This window comes from Dermochelys coriacea, chromosome 3, assembly GCF_009764565.3.
Source record: "Dermochelys coriacea isolate rDerCor1 chromosome 3, rDerCor1.pri.v4, whole genome shotgun sequence".
Taxonomy (NCBI): domain Eukaryota; kingdom Metazoa; phylum Chordata; order Testudines; family Dermochelyidae; genus Dermochelys; species Dermochelys coriacea.
The window spans coordinates 61,994,978-62,016,495 of NC_050070.1; the positions used below are offsets into that span (position 1 = coordinate 61,994,978).

General features: G+C 39.7%; 1 long non-coding RNA gene across 1 annotated transcript; it reads right to left on the reverse strand.

The window, feature by feature from the left end:
- Positions 1–1,764: 1,764 nt before the first annotated feature.
- Positions 1,765–21,514, reverse strand: LOC119853822. The gene is made up of 5 exons (XR_005292231.2): positions 20,889–21,514; positions 12,825–12,928; positions 9,363–9,598; positions 6,210–6,294; positions 1,765–1,914 (listed from the first exon to the last, which is right to left on the reverse strand). It is a non-coding gene; the product is annotated as an uncharacterized LOC119853822 (long non-coding RNA).
- Positions 21,515–21,518: the final 4 nt, after the last annotated feature.

Sequence of the window (21,518 nt, forward strand, 5' to 3'; positions counted from 1 at the left end):
CTGGTTTAAATGACAGATAAGAATCACACATAGCCAAATAACTCTCTAGTGACTACACAGATGCAGATGCTGAAGAGAATTGGTTATTCAAGAAAAAAAGTCAGCATTAACTTATGCAAGAAAATATTCCTTCCAAATCCATCTTCTCCTTAAGAGAGAGATTTTAGAATGTAGTGGTTGGCACTATAGAAAAACCTTAGATAGATTAGAATGAGCAATATCTCACTCCATTGTTTTTTTTAGTGATTTCACACTTTTGATCAAACAATGCCTCTTTAGAATAACAATACCAGATTTGTAAAACACTTTCAGATTGATAGGCAAAACCAATATATAATGCAGAAAATACAGAAATCTCTTTAAATCTAGACATAAAGCCAATTATTGAAGACCCACAGGATGCATCTGACAGAATCACAGGGCCCTTAGAAATTATATATTGTACTTAAAATATAATCAACATTTTGCAGTAATCTAATAATTGATAAAAGTACTTCATGGTGACCTAAAACTACATTAAATAGTCTCCAGAAATATGTCCCTGTCTTTTTCCCAAGCTACTTTTCAGATAATTAAAATAAAATTAATAATTGCAATCAAGTACAAAAAATTATTCTGTCTGCCATTAGGGACACGATTGTGCTTTAAAATCATAATTCTGCATTGGAGGTGATGAGAAGATGCTGGACAGCAGTGGGAGCTCCAGCAAAAATGCCTCCTGGTACTTACAGACAGTGCACACCACAGCAACAACTCTGCCACCTTTTCAACAAGTGCAATCTGTGATTCCCCACACTCAGCTAGTTCTATTGAGTGGGGCAGAGGAGAAAGGGCCACATGCCATAGTCCCCTCCCATCTGAAGAGGCTAGAAGCAGCACTGCTAGACAGGAGTAATACTATTATCAAGAAGCCATATTGCATCTGGCCCATTAACAGTGATGTGAAAATCAATGGGTGGCTGAGAAATCTTCTAAGCACCCTAACCATTCTCATTTGTGCACATACACCAAGCCAGACAGTCGGATCCTAAATTTAGAGAGCTGTTATACTTTGAATGAAAAAGTGTGAAAAGGTACAAACATATATTTCAAACAATCTGACACAGATGGTAATGTGGGGTGAAATACCTGTAGAGTGACTATCCTGAGTTCATGATTTCCTATGGCAAGACAAGAAATTATAAATGACAAATAAACCAGAGGTTTTCCTCCTCTGGGGGAGGGAAGGGGTAGAAGAAGCAGGCAAATAGTACACAGATGCAGCCCAGCAACCCCATTTTGTCACTAGTTATATAATCAAGTTTATTACAATTCAATGATTGATTCAATGGAATGTGTCACTCTGAAGAACTAAATATTTTGCAATCTCTTACTGCCATCTTATGCCATTCTTTGCCACTGCACAAGAGATCACATATGTAAGATTAATATATTTGTATATAAAATTGTTCTATTCTATAAAGTTTTTACAACACAAGCAGTTGACTTCCTCACAACTCATTTTAGGGCCCTATCCTGTACAATGCTAAGCTCTCCCTATCAAAATGCTGTGTGTTCTGACCTCCCATTGAAGTTGATGAGAATTGAGGACACTCAGCATCTCAGAGGATCATGCTGTAAGGACTACTTGACAATAAACTACATTCACTTGTCCCTTTCTAAACTATTTCTTCAGTTGCCCAATACTTTTCATATTGGGCCCAATTTGCATTTATACTAATTTGCACTGATTCCCATTTACTGCCCTGGCAGTGTAAAGAGGCTTTATTGTAAATGAAAATCTGGTCCAAACCTGCATTGGACGTGATGAGAAGTCACTGAGCTGCAGTGGAAGCACCAGACAAAACTCCTCTTGGGGCTCACAGGAAGTGCACACTATCGTAACAGCTCTGCCACCCTTTTAGCAAGAGCAACCTGTGATTGTTTTATAACAAAAAGTGATGTATATGTGAACAAATATGAATAGTAGATTATCCATACAATAAAACTACGTTGAGAGAATGCTAAATTAATCCAAAGTGAGGAAATGACAAAGTTACGGTTCCATGTCCAATATTTACCATGACCCCTCGTGAAGATGCTTTGCAATATATTATTTTAAAGTGCAGCTCTGATTTGAAAGTTACCCTAAAAATGATGTCCTGGGGTTCCATGTTTGTCTCCTTTCAATGGTTCTATATAGAATTTGCTTAATTTACAAGTGAAAGGACGCTTTTTCCCCCTAATAGCAATCCCTGCAAACTCAACCTAAACTCAGAGCTAGCTGTATAGGGTTCTTTCCCTCCCATGCATCATCAACTGTAATAAAGGTTCCACTGGCCAGATTATTCCCCCAGAGATACATATGCAAAACCACTGCATACAACAGATTTGCTCAGATGTAACAGATTGGAATTTAATAAAATATCCTGTTGATGATGAACAAATAGGAATAGAATCCATCGCTCTCTCTTTCATCTATGTTGGTTCATATAAAAATTAAAGCAGAAATTGAAGTATAGCTCAGCTCCTCAATACAGCAAAATTAAATAATCTTTCCAATCAATTGAAGATACTGCAATGCCCCTTCTTCTTTGTTGTCATTGTTTTCAGGCAATCAAGTATTATGCACCATAAACTCAATTTTCTTCTTATGTGTTGACTTTTGAGCACTCCCAACAATCTTAATCCCAAAGCACAATGCTGCAAGATGACTTTGGTATTGATTTTCCAATATATGCTACAATAACTTCTTTTTAAACATACTTCAGTGATCATACTAATCTAAATGATAGTGCAACCAAATGAGGGCTGCATATCAGGTATTTTACTTTGCTTTTCCTAGCACTAATACAACTGCTGTATTTCATCTAATGCCGTATTTTCAAGAGAACCAAATAATGGAGTAGTAATCTACCATGAGGATCTGAGAGCAGAAGTTTACCCTTCTGCTGCCAGTTTCTACAGAAGTTAAAATATCTCAGACTATCTACATGAATATCACAAGAAAGTGCAGTCAAATTAAGGAGGAGGAGAATGGGAAAGGTGATTTTATACCACTTTTCCACCTCTCTCCACCTATCCTGGGACAGGTCATACCCTATTACCCCACTATGCTGGCTCTCTGCCACTAGGTGATTCTCCAGTGCTGGGGAATTCCCTGATCACTTCCTTAAGCCTATTTGCAAGTGGAACAGAGCACAGGATCTGGCTTTGAAACTTTCCCCAAACACCCCAAATTGATATAAACAGAAACATTTGATTTGTCTTGCAATTCTCTGCTTTCTCTATACTTGAGCTACTTCCAGTAGGTCTATTTTTTTCAAAAGGAGAAAATAATTAAAAAGAAGGGGTCTGATTCACCTTTCAGATGTAGAACAAGAGTTCTGACATCAACGGAGATTAGAATCAGGCCCAAGGATGTAAAAAATTACAAAGTTTAAAAATTAGCAAATCCTAAACTCCTCAAAATGGTATTACTGTTAAGCATGAATGACTGAAAACAAAAAAGGTAAAGTTTCTGTGAATTAAGAGGCCAGCCTATATAACTTCTTATCCTACATCTCAAGTTTCCAGGTTACCACAAGCGCAGGGGGAAGCTAGAAGCAGTGTAGGACAGTTATAATAATAAATAATAAAAATAAGAAAAGGCAATAAAGTGTTTTTTTTAAATAAAATGTGGTTTCAAGTTCTACGCATAACTGTGCTGGGAAATAGGATGATTCAGAGGATTGGTTCAAACTCAGATGAGGTCAATAGTCACTGAATGTTGTTAGCGTCTGAGGTCAGTACAGTCATCTACAGAATGGTGGTCTACATAGAATCATTTGGTGGTCCAATTTCAGCTTTTAGGGAAAGGTGTCCACGGTACAGAAATAAAAATAATTAAATAAATACAGGCATCATTGTGAGACAGTGTGCAATTTCTTTATACCTGTATCAAAAAGCTAAACAACAGGGAGCCTGGGGGAGGTTTTTAGTTAGGATGATCAAACAGCAAGTGTGAAAAATCAGGGCAGAAGATGGGGGGGTTGGGGGGGTTAAGAGGTGCCTATACAAGACAAAGAGGTGCCTATATAAGACAAAACCCCAAATATAGGGACTGTCCCTATAAAATCAGGACATCTGGTCACCCTATTTTCAGTAGAAATTCTACAGTGAGCTAGAAGAAGAGACAAACTAGTGTTTGGGATACTATTTTCCATATTCTAATAAAATTTCTGGTTTAGAAGAAAAAACTCTTTCCACTGTAGTTAGCATGGGCTTTAAATTGACCTTGGCAAAGTATTTGACTCCCCGGGCTATTGACCAATACACTGGACAGCTCCATGTTAGTGCTACAGCTCATATGCTTAAAAGTTTCTTCATAAATCATTTTACCTCTGAATCAATTTTACTTAACAGTATTGCAGATCCACAATCCAAGCATGTTCACAAATGCTCTTTTTAGATATAGATTTCAGGAAATAGGCAATACTCACTTGAGCTACCCCACGATTCCTTTGCTTGACAGAAATGCTTCTGCTATCCTTTTTTCTTATATTTCCTGTGCGTTATTCCATTGTCCAGGCAGATCTTACCTGTTGTTCTCTTTCTGGGTACACCTGTGCATTTCTATCTTGGAAACTCAGTCCTTTTTAAAGACTTTTTTTAAAATAGAAGTTCCCAGTGGAAATTTTTCCTTGGCCTCTTTTTTGCACCATGCTTTTTTGGTGGGGGACGTATTTTCACTAGCTCATATTGCCATCCCAGTTGCAGTGCCTTTTTCAGAATTAGCTCAGATATTAACCATATTACTGAAAGTTCCTTTTTTAAAATCTCAACTGCTAAATGATCACTGTGTTCTTCCTTATTGTTTCAAGTCACATTGCTCTGCTTTCAGAGTAGCAGCCATGTTAGTCTGTATTCGCAAAAAGAAAAGGAGTACTTGTGGCACCTTAGAGACTAACAAATTTATTTGAGCATAAGCTTTCGTGAGCTACAGCTCACTTCATCGGATGCATTCGGTGAAAAATACAGTGGGGAGATTTATATACACACACAGAGAACATGAAACAATGGGTTTTATCATACACACTGTAAGGAGAGTGATCACTTAAGATGAGCCATCACCAGCAGGAGGGGGGAGGGGAAGGAGGAAAACCTTTCATGGTGACAAGCAAGGTGGGCCATTTCCAGCAGTTAACAAGAACGTCTGAGGAATAGTGGGGGGTGGGGTGGGGGGGAGAAATAACATGGGGAAATAGTTTTACTTTCTGTAATGACTCATCCACTCCCAGGAAACGGCCTACCTTGCTTGTCACCATGAAAGGTTTTCCTCCTTCCCCCCCGCTGGTGATGGCTCATCTTAAGTGATCACTCTCCTTACAGTAAAAAGAAAAGGAGTACTTGTGGCACCTTAGAGACTAATACATTTATTAGAGCATAAGCTTTCGTGAGCTACAGCTCACTTCATCGGATGCATTTTGAGCTGTAGCTCACGAAAGCTTATGCTCTAATAAATTTGTTAGTCTCTAAGGTGCCACAAGTACTCCTTTTCTTTTTGCGAATAAACTAACACGGTTGCTACTCTGAAACTTCTCCTTACAGTGTGTATGATAAAACCCATTGTTTCATGTTCTCTGTGTGTGTGTATATAAATCTCCCCACTGTATTTTCCACCGAATGCATCTGATGAAGTGAGCTGTAGCTCACGAAAGCTTTATGCTCAAATAAATTTGTTAGTCTCTAAGGTGCCTCAAGTACTCCTTTTTTTATTGCTCTGCTTGTTCATTTAGACCCTTTTTAAAGGTTTCCACACTTTTTCTAGGCCTTTGTAGCAGCACCCACCTTCCCTAAAGCAAACTCAGGTGGCCACAGCAGGATCATCCATTAAGGTGACCAGACAGCAAGTGTGAAAAAATTGGGACAGGGGATTGGCGGGGGGAAAAATAGGTACCTATATAAGAAAAAGGCCTGAATATGGGGATTGTTCCTATAAAATCGGGACATCTGATCACCTTAACCGCAGTTCAGATTGGTCATTGGAAGGCATAGGATCCCCTTACAGCAGCTGCACGAGACATAATCAAGAAGCAAAGAGGAAGACCGGGGAAAGAGGGGACATCGCCAGAGCATCCCAGTGATCTGTGGCTAACGTAATCGTCACTTGTGTCTGTTGGCAACTATACTAATTTACGCCAGGGGACTGTCCCAGTATAGTACAACCCCAGAATCTGGGGAACACTCACCTTGCAGTATCACTGCCATTCCAGAACTGTGCAGAGTACTCGTTGGCTGCAGCTAAGGATTTGGAGCAATGTCCCTTCCAAAGTGCTTACAATTGAAGAAGGAAAGTACAAATGGCAGTTAGGTATTTAACTCCCATTGGTTTTCAATAGAAGTAGGGCACTTCACTGCCAATTGTGCCTTTGAAAATTTCCCATAAAATGACAACATAGAAATATAGGAAGGGGAAACAGCATACAACAAAAAGCAATATGATCAGAGTGTGAGGTTTTAACACGCATCTTTCTGTTCCATGATTTTTGTATGATTGTTTTTTAAAAAGTTTACATATTCTAACTTGTTAACACTTCTTGGAACAAAGGACTAAGGTTTCTAGGCCTTTGGGGGGAAATGCATTGTTTTAAGGAGGACTTGAAGGAGGCGGCACTGGTAGCATTGCAGATTTGGTCAGGTGGTGGTTCCAAGTAGAGGGGCCAGTCGAAGAAAAAAGAAGTCTGGCAAAGAGGACGGAAAGAACATATGAAGAAGTGGTTAGCCAACCAAGTTAAACAGAGTGAAGTGGGCAAGGAGGACAATGGAAAGAGATTAGAGGTTTACAGGAGCCAGATTACGCAATGCCTTCCAGAGAGGACAAAGAGCACAAATTTGAACTAAGAACTTGAATTTTAATCTTAGTCAATGTGGGGCAATGTTGATGAGGTTTGTCAAAAATACAGAGGAAAAAAAATGCAGAATTCTCCTTGTATTTACCAAGGAATTGTAGATATATATTATTTAAGTGTGGACAAAAATCATGGCACAAGAGTTAAGGAGACATTTATATGACATTGTTTCACTTCTTTTTCCATATTCTTTTACTATTGTCATTGTGTAATTTACTGTTTCTAATATAATAATATTTCTAATTGTCCTTCCCCTGAGCAGATTTATAACAACATGCAGTATCTTTCTGACAATTAACCAGTTTGTCTCTGCCATTTCAGCTTTTTTCTCTTCAGAACTGTTACTTGTCACTTCTTATCTAACTTCTGAATTATCTACTTCTTGCAACTATTCTTACATCTCATGTTTCCACCACCTGTGGCTTTGGTATCTTCCAACATGAATAAATTTAAGAAAAAAAAGTCTGTTTTAAGCTTAGTGGCCACCTTAACACTGTTTAGTATATGTATTACTTGGAGATCAATAGACATTGTTAGCAAAATCTTCAGCGGATCATTGTGTTAAAAAAGGGGGTGGGGCAGAGTAAACTAAAGCTACAGCTTTGGTGTACACCATTATAAAAAATTAGGAGCCAGATCCTTGGAAGAGGTGGGGAAGAAATGGCATAGCTCCCTTGGTATTAATCAGCATAGTTCCATTAAACTACCTGAGGATCTGGTCCTAGGATGGTGAATCCTAGAAAGGAGAAAAATAAAAGGAAGATTTGATTAAAATAATCAAAATAATGAGTGGTACAAGTGAAAAGTGATCACTTTCCTTCTCCTGACTCATTATACGATAACAATGTGTCATTTAAGTTGATGGCTGCTAAATTTAGAAATAATAAAAGGAAATCTTCAAACAGCATATAATCAATCTGTGGAATTCTGTGCTGCAGAAGGTTATTGATTCAAATAAAGTAAGTGGCCAGGTAATTTTATGACCATTAATATTTATAGCTCTGCATGCTCAACAGTAATCTTATACTTCAGGACATAAAATGACTTGCAGGGATCAAGAAGAAATATTTTCCTCCATGTCCAGATATTGTGAGGCAAAGTAAGCTTCAGCACAGTACAAAGAATAGCATAGGGGAAAGGAAATTTTGAATTCAAACTGGAAGAGGAACAGAGATTGGTTACTATGATGATCGGGAGAATAGAGAGCGCATTTTACAAGACAAGATTAAAAAGACCTTGGCTTGATTTTACTAGCATAACAAAGGTTGAGAGGGGATACAATGCTTCTCTATAAATACATCAGGGAGTAAACACCAGAGAGGGAGAAGAGCCATTTAAGCTAAAAGAAAATGTTGGCACAAGAAGAAATAGGTATGGACTGGCCATGAATACATTTAAGTTAGAAATTAGGTGGTTTCTTACTATCACAGCACTATGGTTCTGGAACAAAACCCAGGAGTAGAGGACAATCTAATTAATCTTATCCCCATGGGCATGGACCTGGACCTCATTCCACTACCCATTTAGCAAGGAAGATGGGCTTTTCAGCAAACCCCCAGTCTGTGCTGGTCCCTTTGCTTTGTTCCCGCCTGAAGCTTCAGTGGTCATTCCGTCAAGCAGGTAGCAACGCTTTTTGACAAAACAGCACCAATATTCTGCCGCTATTACCTTTCTATTATTATTCACTGTATAAGGCTCTATCAGTTCAGTCCAAATGACCTTAGGCTGCCCCTATTCTCTCCACCAAATTCTGTTACCCACACACTCTAGGGGCACCCACTTTTATCCAGTTCCTAGGTTTCAAGGTGTAACCCTCTTAATTTAGACATCCACCCTTACCCCATTCCTAGGGCTCATAGAATAACCTTCTGCAGGTTTGCAGGACCTTTTACCAGTGAAAGCCTTACATAGTGTGACAGGGTCAGGGCAGATGGCTACAAGAGAGTGGTCAAAGGTACATACATTAGTTCCAGGTTAAGCAGGTCCCTTTTCCCTGGGTAAAATAACAGGGACTATTCCAGAACACTCAGTAATTTTCTAGAACTAATTAAGGCAGGCTGGCTAATTAGGACACCTGTAGTCAATTGGGAAGCTACTAGAATTAATTAAGGCTAATCAGGACACCTGGTTTAAAAAAGGCTGTCACTCTAGTTAGTGAGGGGGTGCGTAAAGAGCTGGGAGTGAGAGGACATGCTGCTGGAGGACTGAGGAGGTGAAGGTATCTGAGCTGGTCCCCGACCCACATGGTGGATCAGCAGAAACTGTGGGGTTGTTCTTACTCTTTTTTCCCCATGCTGGCCAGTGATGAGGTTATCTGAGTGAACGGCGGATTTGAGCCATGAAAGTGGCCAAACCGAGGGCTGCCATGAATCTCTGAGGCGAGCAAAATCCACCAATAAGTGCAGGACCCACCAAGGTAGAGGAGGAACTTTGTCACAACAGTAACATCCACCAAGCAGAATACAGACACTAAGCATACAATGCTATGCTCACCAATCCTGATCACATAGGTGGACTTTCCCTGTTGGCCAGACAAGGTCAGTCTCATCTCGTTTCTGCATGTGATGGTCATGCATAGGATTCTAGCAGCTCTGTTCTCAGGCAGTGTCTTGGAGGTGAGTTCTTCTTCTTCTTCCAGATCTTTTCTTCTTATGCTTCTTTTTCCTTCCCAGCTGGTCTCCTTCTTGGATCTCAGTTTATATAGTTTTCAGAGTAGCAGCCGTGTTAGTCTGTATTCGCAAAAAGAAAAGGAGTATTTGTGGCACCTTAGAGACTAACAAATTTATTAGAGCATAAGCTTTCGTGAGCTACAGCTCACTTCAAGTGAGCTGTAGCTCACGAAAGCTTATGCTCTAATAAATTTGTCAGTTTATATAGTGAAACTTGAGTCCTGCTTAGCTATACTGTAACCAATCATTTAACTAAAATATTACAAAATAATTCTTTGACTAATCCTACCATATTGTGAAACAATTCTTTACCCAATCATACCCCACCACTTCAGTTGATTTAAATCTTTTAAAATTAATTATGCGACAGAAACAATCAAAGAACCAGACAGAAACTATACAGATAAACAGAGAAGTGGGGACCATAAAAGCAAAACAGTAATGAAGTAGAGATTTCACACCCACAACTGTAGATAAGTCATTCCTTGCCAGACAGAATACTGCCAAACAAAGTTTTCTTTCAACATTTTAAGATCTGTTTCTTTATCTGGTGATAGTGGGTACTATTAGGACAGGATTTCTTCCTTAGCAGCCCAATATTACATAATCTTCATGAAATTTAGATGGAACGGGAGAATGAGACTTTCTGCTTTTTGGCTCCTGCTCTCCCAATATGGCTGCAGAAAAAGGCCTCAGACCTTGCACTTTGGTCTTTTGCAAAACAGAGCCTGGAACAACGACGAATTGTCAACTAAAGTGAAAATCTGTATTTATGAGATGTGTTTTATCCAGTCTTCTATATGGCTCAGAAACATGGATGATTTATGTCAAATATACCAAAAGACTAAACAGTTTTCATATCAGATGCTTATGTAAAATTCTTCAAATAAGATGGCAAGACAGGGTGACGTGGAAATGTTAAACTCTGCTGGTATGCCATTCATGGGAACATTGATTAGTATAAAAAAAAAAAAAGGCTCAGGTGGCTTGGAAATATCAAGCGAATGCCAAATTACAGGATCCTGAAGAGTGTGCTGTATTTTGAAGCTTGTGAAAGGTCTAGAAATAGAAGCAGATCACTGCACAGATTTCAGGATGCTTGCAAAAATTATTTAGTATCCTTTGGAATCTCTGTGGATGATTGGGAAAGGAATGCAGAATGTTGCTCTGATGGACAGAATCAGCTTGTAGATGGAGCGAGATGTTGCAAGGCAGATTGGATCAAGCTTTGTGATGACCAACATCAGAGGAAAGAATCTGCTGCTCAGATTCAGAGTATTGCTAGTGTGTCGGTGTGCCCTACCTGTGGACGGACTCAGCAGTCATCAAAGAATTTATCAATGCATACTCCATACTCTGTAAAGAGCAGCAATGCCATTGTTGTTCTTAGTATATGAAAATGTACGGGCAATTAATGTTGCGTTTTTAAATAGTACCTTCTCTAATAGAAGCTTACATATGTACTCATTGACCATCATTATCAGCTATTGAGAAAATACAAAATTGCAGGGTTGAGAAGTATTTTATTTACTTAATCCATAAAGCTCAGCCTGACATTTTAAAAACATCAAATTGAAATGTGGCACTTGAGATCTTATACAGATGTAATTTTTAAAAGAAAGACGCTTACACCAGTTTAGTCATATTTTAATGAATACCATCAAGTCCTGGAGACCGACTACATTTTAAAGTTATGTTTATTTTAACTCCTCTTTTGAAACCTTGATTTCTGACTATCTTATATTTAATACCTGCAAAGTGTCATTAACAAGTAGATATCTCCCCACTGATGATGTGGTGAAGACAACTACAAAAAATCATTTAGTTTTTCTGCAGTGAGACCATGAACTTTAAGTATTTCAGTAAAAAATACTATAGAAGGCATAGATTTAAGTCTTTTCCATAATCTTAATTTAATCTCTCTCTTATACTACTCCTGGGGGAATTCTGCGACAAAAATATTAAAAATTCCACACCAAAAAATTAAAAATTCTGCATGCAATATTTTAAAAAAACTGCAAAATTATGCATTGTTTTTGTCAAAGTAATGGAATATAATCCAGCTAGTTTCAATTATTTTAGCAATTTATTTAAACTACAATACAATGGATGGAGACTGGCAGTGGAGAGCATTGGAGGAAATCACCAAACCCTCTCTGTCTAATAGTAATGCAGCTAGTATTGACCCTTTATGTCTAGTTATTGTCAACAAATATATGCAGCAATATGCTCAGTGTTATATCATAGGCAACTAAAAAGCAAGTGAGGGCTATGGACTCAAACTCACAATTTATACTGGCTACTACCATTTTCAAAAAGTGAGCAGCAAACAGTTAATGGAGCACATTTTGATAGGAAATTTTTTCAGTCCAAAAATTTATACCAGTTATAATCACTAAAGCACGATAAGCATTTATAAGGCCATACTGTCCTAACAATAAGGCTTTACCCCACTCTGGCAACATAAAGGAATCTTAACATTTTTATACCTATTTTATACTCCTGTGGGAATTCACTAAGAACAATGGAAACAATTCACTAAGGAGGCGGGCTGCTACATTCTGCTCTGCCTGAGGGAATAGAGCCTACCCCACGCCTACCTCTTCAGAAATACCCTAAAGCCCTGCCGCTCCACATTGAGCATTCTGCAATAGCAAGCGAGAGGAAGAGTGTGTGCATCTGTCTCTCTCTCACACACACAAACCCCCAGCAGCGATTTACATCTCTACTGGCATCTCTGGGTGCCCAAACCAACCTGTCTGCACTGCCAGAGAGTGGGTGCATGACTGCTCTTGTGGCTTACCTTTGCTTCCCCATCAGAAGTCATTTTTCCATGGGTAAGCAATAAAATCTGCAGGGGCCATGAATTCTGCGCATGCGCAGTGACACAGAATTCCCCCAAGAGTATTATACGTTCCGACGTCATCTGTGTCATTATGTACCATGATCTTCGGTTCATGATTTAGGGTCCGATTCAGCTCCCCTGGAAGTCAATGAAGTCGTTCCTTTGACTTCAGTGGGAATTGGATCAGGCCTTGAATCCTTAGTCTCTTTGCAGATGCTACCAATAATGATCAACTGTGGTAGTCTTTTGTATTGTGGACCAGAATGAATCAATCAGCTTATTTAATCAAGACTGACAAACAGAAACCAGATAATGACCAAAGTTGTTGCTAAGTTGTATGCTGACTTTGAACCAGAAACAGAGAAGTGGAAAGCTCTATTTCTTATTACCAATCAGTCTCTCTGTTGGCCAAATTTAAAATTGGGACAGAACAGGACATACTTGGGTCCAGCCCAGGTGAAAATATTTGAAGCCTTCTAAAACTGCCATATCCCCTCAAGCCAGAGGATTCCAGCTCTGCAGACCAAAATATCCAGAAGGTTGGCCTGGAGGAAAACAAAAAAGAAAACAACTTATTTTCTAAGTTAATGAGATGTTTAGCTGTTCAGGAAAGGAGTTCTTGAGAAGTTGCTCTCCATTTCCCAGCAATGTTGCAACTTCTAATCCATATGACATTTTGTCATCTGTATGTGTGAAGTAATCCCCATCAGTTGACCTCAGTGGGGAAATGGACTGGCTCAACCTGACTGCAATTGAGCAAGCTATATAGTTTTAAAAGTTAAAGTTACTTATGGACCCCAGGATTTCTGTAGGGAAGGGACAGAAGGACTTAGATGAGGAGAAGATCAGGAGACATTCCTTCCTCTTCCAAGTTCTGTAGGAGGGAAGAACCCCTAGTTTGCCTTATGAGTCTCATCAGCCTCCCTCCCTTAAGCCTTAAGAGGATTGTTGGTTCTCCACATCCCCTAAGAGACTCAGTGGGCTCATCAACCTTCCTCATGAGCCTTCTGATGGGAAATTTTTTTCCATTGGCAAGCCTCCCTAATAATTTATTTACATTTTAAGGTCTATCTCTGCAAGGAAAAATGCTAGACACTTTTTTAAAAACAAAACCCAAAGGCTTAGGTCTCCAGTGGTCAACTGGCACTCTATAGTATACTTGCTGGACCCAATTTTACAATTTAGTCTCTTAAATTTTGGTCCTGGAAACAAGATCTCAGCTATGGGAATCCACTAAATTAGGTTCTCTCTCTCTCTCTCTCCCCCCTTTCTGGTGTTGTGGCACTTGTTTCCCTACAAAATGGTGGAAATGTGACCTTTTCAATGTTGGTGATTACTGCTTTAACTAATTCATGAGTTCCTTGTCAAATTTACTTTAAAAGTTTTGTAACTCTACCTTTAGCCCCAGATCTTATCTTCCAATTCCGAGTCCAATATGACTCTGTTGTAATTTGGAATGAAGTGGGCAAAACTGGACTTATAGTGGATGTTCAGTTGCAAGGTTTGTATGAAGTGATAGATGTTGTTCTAAATAGATGATCAATTCTGCATGTAACCATTATAGTATATAACCCATCAACATATAGATAGCCTTTATAAGACTTCCACTGACGACGAAGTGAGCTGTAGCTCATGAAAGCTTACGCTCAAATAAATTTGTTAGTCTTTAAGGTGCCACAAGTCCTCCTTTTCTTTTTGCGGATACAGACTAACATGGCTGCTACTCTGAAACCTGACAAGACACTGTTAAAGTAAGACTTTGGAATTATTGAAAATTGTAGCTGAAGGAATGACAGAGAAAACAAGCAACACTTCAGGCACCTCGCCCACAATACCTTTCCTTTTCCTTTCACAGAGGACAACTGGAAACAGCTTTGACAAAGGCTTATTCTTTTCCACTCAAGGAACCTTGAAAATCTTACGTTTTCTGTTAAATGATGCATAATTCATTGTTTTTTTTAAGTCAAATTCTTTATATCTCATCCACCTATCCAAGCATGTTTCTTTCATACAGATAGAAATGTCTTCTACTTCTTTAAAATAAAAACCATTTACCCAGGAAAAAGAGCCAGCTTTCAGCACACTTCTCCAAGATCCCCTTGTCTCATAATCTGTCACTGAGTTTTTCATTTTAAAAAAAGTTAATTACAGGCAGGCACAACTGAAAATAAAGTTGGCAATATCTAGCGCCACACTGGCAGTTTCAGGTCAACAGTTCTCTCTTTAAAGAGTACTACAAAACTAAAACATCAATCAAAAAAGCTTAATATACACAGATATGGCATATATCCAGGTTCTTGTGTGACAGCTTCTCAATAAGAAAATGTCATGACCCATGTATATTTAGAATGGTGCCTTTGGAAAGCATTATTAAAGAAACATTGCTGAGTAATATCAGTCAGTTTAGACAGCACATCAATCCTACTGTATCACTCTCACTAACACATTAACTAAACACGGAACATCTTGTGATTCAGAGAAATTTGTTTTCCTTATTAAAAAAAGATTTTCACAAATCAGTTTTGCACATGTGACTTTGTAATGAGCCTTAGAAAGGGTTTTCCAGGACATAAAGAATTATTTTTTCACTCTGATACATTCTTGAAGTACTCCTAATAGGTTATACTATGTTCCTAGAAAACTAAACATAAATTAAGAATTTAATTTTGGGTATGGTTATAGATATGTAAGGAGTCCAAGGGCCAATATTCATAGCAGACTTTGGCCAATATAATCTCTCTGGCATTATAAAACAAACATAGAAAGAAATCAATTTCAATCTTCTCAACAGTTAGGCAAATAGGAATAGTACTTAACACATTAAAGCCAACTTGAACAGTATGTGATTTGCCTTCATTGGATTATCCAACACTTATTGAAAAAAACTGTCACTGTCAATTCCTTGATGAGCAGCATTCAATATTTAAGATGTGCCCAGTTACACATATATTGGTTTAAATAAATCCTCTATAAACATATCAGCTAACTGGAAAAAATAATGTTCTATTTTCACTGAGTGCTTTAGAAATCACTTTGGATTTGATGTCCCGGCATAAGAGTTTAATTATGAAGAACATACATTTCTAATTGCCACTGTACTCTGTATTTTCAACTTTTCTTTCACTTTTGATTAGTTCTCTGCTTTGAGGCAGTAGTGTCTTGAATGTATTTAGAAATAGTACCTGAAAACCTGTGCTGACACATGAGTGCAGCAGTTGGCCAAATAATCCACCATCGGTGTAGTCTCCCTCATACAACAAAGGAAATTGTTGTGTGCAAATTAGCTGAAGATTATGGATGATGATTGGTTGAGTAACATCTGAAATCACAATGGTCGAGGCCTCTTGGCACGGCCTAGAAACATGTTTTACTGTAGCGAACACCACATGTATAATTTGTAAAGTTAAAATGGCTGAGAACTTATACTGGATTGTAACAGCCTGCAAATCCCAAAGATGCCTGAACCTGGTGATATTTGGGACAAGAGAGCTCTTAACCAAGTGTGTAATTGCTTTCATAATTACAGACTGACTCAACAGACATTCTTGGCTTCAGAGAGACACAGAGAGTGTGACAATTATATAAACAAGTGACTTGGCCTCAGGACTGCTGGATTCTATTCCCAGCTCTTCCACTGATTTGCTGTGTGACTTCAGGCACAAGTCACTTAGGTCCAAATTTTTTTTTTTTTTATAAGTATCCACTAACTTTGGATGTCTCCTTTTCTGAAAAACTTGGAGCTTAATTTTCAGAGGTATTAAACACTAAAGCTCCCACTGACTTCAACCAGAGTTGTGGGTGCTCAGCAAATCTGAAAAACAGATCCTTGGTACCTCACGTCAAGGTACACTGCAAAATGCTGCACGTTTTGATTAAAAATGGTATAATATAAAATTAACATGACACATTAAATTGATTAAAAATGGGCTGATAGGACTCAAAATGTAATTGAAAAGGGGAATCAGCATAAAGCATGTGTGTTTCCATTGGGATACCTCAGGAATCAGTTCTTGATCCTACACTATTTAACATCTTTATTAATATTCTAGAAAAAAATATAAAATCATCGCTGACAAAGGTTACAGTTGACTTGAAAATTGGGGGGAATTATAAATAATGAAGACGACAGATCACTGATTCAGAGCAATCTGAATTGCTTGGTAAATTGGGAACAAGCAAACAACATGTTTTAATATGACTAAATATAAATATATACATCTGGGAACAAAGAATGTAGGCCATTCTTATAAGATGGGGGACTCTATCCTGGGAAACAGTGACTCTGAAAAAGATTTAGGGGTCATGGTAGATAATCTGATGAACCTGAGCACCCAATGTGACGCTGTGACCAAAAGAGCTAACGTGATCCTGAAATGCATAAGCAGGGGGAATCTTGTGTAGGAGCAGAGAGGTTATTTTACTTCTTTATTTGGCACTGGTGTGAACACTGCTAGACTCCTGTTTGATCTGAAACTCAAAAAAGTGTCCTACAAAAAGTGGAAACTAGGTCATATTACAAAGGTTGAATATAAACAAATAAAGTATATACGGCAAAGTTAGAAAGGCCATGGCACAAAACAAGGTTAAACTAGCTAGAAACAAGGGTAACAAGAAAACATTCTACAAATACATTAGAAACAAGAGGAAGATGGAAGGACTGGGTAGGCCCGTTACTCAAGGAGGTGGGGAAAACAACAACAGAAAATGTGGAAATGACAGAAGTGCTAAATGACATTTTTGTTTCAGTTTTCACCAAAAAGGTTAGTAGCAACTGGAGTCTAACATAGTGAATGCTAGTGAAAGAGAGGTAGAATCGGAGGCTAAAACAGGCACAGAATAAGCTAAAAAGTACTTAGACAAGTTATATATACTCAAGTCACCAGGGCCTGATGAAATAAATCCTAGAATACTCAAAGACCTGACTGAGGAGATATCTGAGCCATTAGCAATTATCTTTGAAAAGTCATGGAAGATGGGAGAGATTCCAGAGGATTAGAAAACAGCAAATATAGTGCCAATCTTTAAAAAGGAAAATAAGGAAAACCTGCAGAACTACAGACCAGTCAGCTTAACTTCAGTACCTGGAAAGAAAACAGAGCAAATAATTAAACAATCAATTTGTGAACACCTAGAAGATAATAAGGTGATAAGTAACAGTCAGCAATAATTTGTCAAGAACTGTGCATGTCAAACCAACCTAATAGCTTTCTTTGACAGGGTAACAAGCCTTGTGGACGGGGGGGAAAGTGATAGATGTTGTATATCTTGACTTTAGTAAGTCTTTTGATATGGTCTCACATGACTATCTCAGAAACAAACTAGGGAAATACAAGCTAGTATAAGGAGGGTGCATAACTGGTTGGAAAACGCTTCCCAGAGCATAGTTATCAGTGGTTCACAGTCCAGCTGGAAGTGCACATTTTGTGGGGTCCCACAGGGATTAGTTTTGGGTCCAGTTCAGTTCAATTGCTTCATCAATGCTTTCAATAAAGGCATAGAATATACACTTATAAAGTTTGCAGATGACACCAAGCTGTGAGGGGTAGAAAAGTGCTCCAGAGGATAGGATTAAAATTCAAAATGATTTGCACAAACTGGAGAAATGATCTGAAGTAAATAGGAAGAAATTCAATACGGACAAATGCGAAGTACTCCACTTAAGAATGCACAATCAGCTGCACATACATAAAATGGGAACGACTACCTAGGAAGGAGTACTGCAGAAAGGGATCTGGGGGGTTATTGTGGATCACAAACTAAATACGAGTTCACAGTCTAACACTGTTACAAAAGAAGCAAACATCATGCTGGAATGTATTAGCAGGAGAGTTATAAGCAAGACACGAGAAGTAATTCTTCCGCTCTACTTTGTGCTGATTAGACCTCAACTGGAGTATCGTGTCCAATTCTGTGTGCCACATTTCAGGAAAGATGTGGACAAATTGGAAAAAGTCCAGAGAAGAGCAACAAAAATGATTAGAGATCTAGAAAACACAATCTATGAGAGAAGATTGAAAAAAATTGGGCTTGTTTAGTCTGCAAAAGAGAAGACAGAGGGAACATAACAGTTTCCAAGTACATAAAAGATGGTTACAAGATGGAGGGAGGTAAATTGCAGCCAGGGTGGTTTAGGTTGGACATAAGGAAAAATGTGCTAACTGTCAGGGTGGTTAATCACTGGAATACATTGCCCAGGGAGATTCCACAATCTCCATCACTGGAGATTTTTAAGGACAGGTTAGACGAACACCTATCTGTGGTGGGTAACCTGCAGCCCACACCGCTTCCCACAGCTGACACTGGGTGGAAACAGCGAATCACAGCCACTGGGAGCTGCGGGGTGGTGTGCCTGCGGATGGTCAACGTAAATGAACGGTCTTGCAGCCCGCGAGTAGATTACCCTGACAGGCCGTGTGCAGTCTGCAGGATGTCCACCACTGGTCTAGATAATATTTAGTCCTGCCATGAGCGCAAAGGACTGGACTAGATGACCTCCTGAGGTCCCATCCAGATCCACAATTCTATTATTCTAGTTCCAGTATTCACAATTCAAAAAGAATGTTGATAAATTGGAGAAAAGCCAGGAGAATGATTAAAGGAGTAGAAAACCAGCCTTATAGTAATAGATTCAAGGAGCTCTACCTGTTTAAGTCACCCCTTAGCCTTCTCTTTGTTAAGTTAATTACAGTCTATAAGTACTACATGGGGAACCAATCTTTAATAATGGACTCTTACTAGCAGAGAAAGAAGAAAAGGAGTACTTGTGGCACCTTAGAGACTAACAAATTTATTAGAGCATAAGCTTTCGTGAGCTACAGTTCACTGCATCCGATGAAGTGAGCTGTAGCTCATGAAAGCTTATACTCTAATAAGTTTGTTAGTCTCTAAGGTGCCACAAGTACTCCTTTTCTTTTTGCAAATACAGACTAACACGACTGCTATTCTGAAACCTAGCAGAGAAAGGTATAACGTGATCTCATGTCTTGAAGGTTTTTAACCATCAGATGAGTGAAGTTTTGGAATAGCCTTCCAAGGGAAGCAGTGGGGGCAAAAGATCTATCTGGTTTTAAGATTCTACTTGATAAGTTTATGGAGGAGATGGTATGATGGGATAATGGGATTTTGGTAAGTAATTGATCTTTAAATATTCAGGGTAAATAGGCCAAATCCCCTGAGATGGGATATTAGATGGATGGGATCTGAGTTACTATAGAAAATTCTTTCCTGGGTATCTGGCTGGTGAATCTTGCCCATATGCTCAGGGTTTAGCTGATCGCCATATTTGGGGTCGGGAAGGAATTTTCCTCCAGGGCAGATTGGAGAGGCCCTGGTGGTTTTTCGCCTTCCTCTGTAGCATGGGGCATGGTTGACTTGAGGGAGGCTTCTCTGCTCCTTGAAGTCTTTGAACCATGATTTAAGGACTTCAATAGCTCAGACATGGGTGAGGTTTTTCATAGGAGTGGGTGGGTGAGATTCTGTGGCCTGCGCTGTGCAGGAGGTCGGACTAGATGATCAGAATGGTCCCTTCTGACCTTAGTATCTATCAATCTATGAAGTTGAAGCGAGAAAAAAATCATACTGGAAATAAGGTGTAAATTTTTTAATGGTGAGTCATTAACCATTGGAGCAACTTACCAAGGGTTGTGGTAGATTCTCCATCACTGACAATTTTTAAATCAAGACTGGATGTTTTTCTAAAAGATATGCTCTAGGAATTATTTTGAAGACATTCCATAGCCTGTGCTATGTGGGAAGTCAGATTAGATGATCACAATGATCCCTTATGGCATCAGAATCTATAAAACAGTGCAACTCCCTTCCAGGAGCAGCTACATGGGGCAGAAACAGGGCTAAACCCCCTGGGAGAGATTAAGGATTCTTTGGCATTACACCTTGACAGAGTCTCCTCAAACTACATAATTGCTTATTTTTGTAGCAGGGATGAAATAATTGCTAGCAGAGAAGTACACAGAGGATCCTGGAGGAGATGCCAGGGGTTGCCAAGGATGGGTGAGTCTGTAGGAAAAGGATGCAGTCCTGCTCCAGCCCCACTGAAGGGCCCTCCATTGGCTCCTAGGCAAGAGTCTAGGTTACAGTTTGATCAGCTAAATTAAACTAAACCCTGCAGCTACATAAAGAAAGAGGTAGAGCTGAGATTGGGTTTAGCTAGCATAGGTTAGTTAAACCCAACCTAAACCTGATCACTTTTCCTAGTCAAAACAAATCCCCGGAGATCTGATAGCACCAAAATAACATAAGAGAATTGAGGCAAGTTGGCATGAAAGTTTCTTTGTTTCAGATCCCACCACCCCATGACAGATTGTGTAATGTTTTCCCCCAGCACCAGAACACTCACACTTGCAGTCTGTTTCCTAAGGCTAGCACCACATCCTCTAGCGCTAAACAAATTTTGATAAGGTTGCGGTTAGGATACAGGTCACACAAGCATCCAAAAAAAAAAAAAAAAATCAAACATCTATGAGAGCTTATGCAAACTATCCAAACCTTCTGAATCTGTAAAAGGGGGCTGGTATAGGCAGTCTCCTTCCTGAGGCCTGCAACCCCTCCACTTCTCAGTGGAAAAGCCGTAAGGACAGGCTAGGCAATTGATTTGACACTTCAGGGGCCATTCATAGGTGTGAGCTAGAGGCTGAGAACTAACCTCCCCCAGAGTTTTCTGTTTCAGAACTTAAGAGAAAAAAAAAACATCTAGTCACGCTGGATTCCAAAGGCAGGGAAGTTGGGGCCGGAGGGCGCGGAATGAATCCCCACTAGCCCCCATCCCTGTTCGGTTCCCTGGGGAGGGGCAAAGCCTCCGGGTACTCTGCGAGCGGGGGTGTCGAGGCAGAGGCAGCTTTGCCCAGGCGGCCGCGGCGCGTGGCGGTAGAGCGGCGCCGTTGCCGGGGGCGGGACTGCTGCGAAGGCGCGCGGGCCTGTCATCCAGTGGGAGAGGCCTGTGGTCCGGACTAGAGGCCTGGGCGAGGCTGCGGCTCGGCCCCCTGCTCCGGAGCGGGCCACAGGCGCCTCGGCCCGTGTGGCGGCGAGGCTCCACCCCGCGGAGGAACTTCCGAGTTGGCGGCAGGTGTCTCGCCTGGCGGAGCCGCCCTAACTATCATGGCGGAGCGCGGCCGGGGG